Below are 2,500 nucleotides of genomic sequence, written 5' to 3'. Positions count from 1 at the left end.
AGCCTTTCAGAGAAACGGCTGGAGACTTTATCATCAACTTCACCCAATACTACTAACTAGGGGTGTAACGATACACGTATTCATATTGAACCGTTCGGTACGAGGCTTTCGGTTCGGTTTTCGGTACGTTGGACCATTTTTCCTGCAGACCAAAATTTAGTTATTTCAAATTTAGGCGCGTCGCGCGTGGCAAGCGCGCTCATGATGTAAGAGACGCCGGCGTGACCACAACATTGCCCAACATCAAATGGCAAATGTAATGTAAGCGGAACGAAACTGAGCTGCTCGTTATCGTGTGGTTGACGGACCGTTTATCAGTTTGGACCAATGCAGCGCGAGCCGATCTTCATCATCAGCACTGTCACTACACAGAGAAATAATTTGAATTCGCCACTGAAGTAATAACATCGCTGTGAGATCTAGTGAGGACCATTCACATTTCTCCGTTATTAACGGATCAAACAGCGCTGACGTGGAAACCAGGAAGAAACATTGTGCCATGACTGAACTATTCAGTGTCCACAGCAACATACACTATGGGTTTACTGGAGTAACACTACTAACTGTAGTAACACTACTAACTGGAGTAACACTACTAACTGGAGTAACACTACTAACTGTAGTAACACTACTAACTGGAGTAACACTACTAACTGGAGTAACACTACTAACTGTAGTAACACTACTAACTGGAGTAACACTACTAACTGGAGTAACACTACTAACTGGAGTAACACTACTAACTGGAGTAACACTACTAACTGGAGTAACACTACTAACTGGAGTAACACTACTAACTGGAGTAACACTACTAACTGGAGTAACACTACTAACTGGAGTAACACTACTAACTGGAGTAACACTACTAACTGTAGTAACACTACTAACTGGAGTAACACTACTAACTGGAGTAACACTACTAACTGTAGTAACACTACTAACTGGAGTAACACTACTAACTGGAGTAACACTACTAACTGGAGTAACACTACTAACTGGAGTAACACTACTAACTGGAGTAACACTACTAACTGGAGTAACACTACTAACTGGAGTAACACTACTAACTGGAGTAACACTACTAACTGTAGTAACACTACTAACTGTAGTAACACTACTAACTGGAGTAACACTACTAACTGGAGTAACACTACTAACTGTAATACACTACTAACTGTAGTAACACTACTAACTGGAGTAACACTACTAACTGGAGTAACACTACTAACTGGAGTAACACTACTAACTGGAGTAACACTACTAACTGTAGTAACACTACTAACTGGAGTAACACTACTAACTGGAGTAACACTACTAACTGGAGTAACACTACTAACTGACACTACTAACTGGAGTAACACTACTAACTGGAGTAACACTACTAACTGTAGTAACACTACTAACTGGAGTAACACTACTAACTGGAGTAACACTACTAACTGGAGTAACACTACTAACTGGAGTAACACTACTAACTGTAGTAACACTACTAACTGTAACCATGGGAGTTTGGCGGGAATAGTAGGCTAATGCTTTCAAGTAACATCACGTCAGTTTTATTTTGACATTATGAATACAATTGCTGCCCTCAAATGTTAATCTGAACTAAAATAAGCCTTTGTTTATAACTACTACAATATTACATTTCATTTTGTCCCCCCCAGTCCCACTTTGTCCAAAAAATTAATTCTAACTATCTCTATCTTGAGGCCACAAGATAGTTATAATTAATTTGTTTGACAAAGTGGGACTAGGGGGGCTCCATAGTTTTGTTTTAAATGCTCCTAAGTCAAGTATAGCTCCATCATTGCTCAAAGTAAAAAAAAAGATCATACTTTATGATGTTAGTTTTAATAAAAATATAAAATCAAGGAAATTTCTCTGGCATTTCTTTCTTTTTGCTGTATTGAAAAAATACCGAACCGTGACACAAGTGTATCGTATCGAACCGAACCGTGAATTTTGTGAACCGTTACACCGCTACTACTAACACTTTCAATTCTATATATCTATAAAAACCCCTTGCTCTCTGTCCTATGAGGCTGACTGAGACACACACACACTCGCTCACACACACTACTGCTCTATTGTAGGTTGAACTGCTATTGTTCTCCTCATTTTTAAGTCTCTGGATAAAAGCATCTGCTAAATGATTATATGATTAAATGTAAATATAATATCTCAGGATCACACATGTGTATCATGTTATGAATATCATCACACATCTACTTATTATATTTAATATCACACATTTACATGATCATACTGTACTTTTTTTCTATATCTTTTGCATGAGAGTGTGAGTGTGTGTGTGTGTGTGTGTGTGTGAGAGAGAGTTTAAGTGAGTGTGTGTGTGAGAGAGAGTGTGTGAGTGTAAGTGTGTGTGTGAGAGAGAGTGTGTGTGAGTTTAAGTGTGTGTGTGTGTGTGTGTTTAAGTGTGTGTGTGTGTGAGATATATATATATATATATATATATATATATATATATATATATATATAT

The 2,500-nt window shown here is 37.8% G+C and overlaps 1 protein-coding gene across 1 annotated transcript in view; it reads right to left on the bottom strand.

Annotated features, from left to right (window-relative positions):
* LOC130071823 (ribosome quality control complex subunit NEMF-like) overlaps window positions 1-2,500 on the bottom strand; it is a 46,056-nt gene that overhangs the window by 43,151 nt on the left and 405 nt on the right. The gene's annotated exons all lie outside the window — the stretch shown is intronic.

Source organism: Rhinichthys klamathensis, unplaced genomic scaffold (assembly GCF_029890125.1).
Source record: "Rhinichthys klamathensis goyatoka isolate OS25496 unplaced genomic scaffold, OSU_Roscu_1.1 h1tg000462l_1, whole genome shotgun sequence".
NCBI classification, from domain to species: Eukaryota; Metazoa; Chordata; class Actinopteri; order Cypriniformes; family Leuciscidae; genus Rhinichthys; species Rhinichthys klamathensis.
This window is presented reverse-complemented; position numbering and strand designations above follow the sequence as displayed.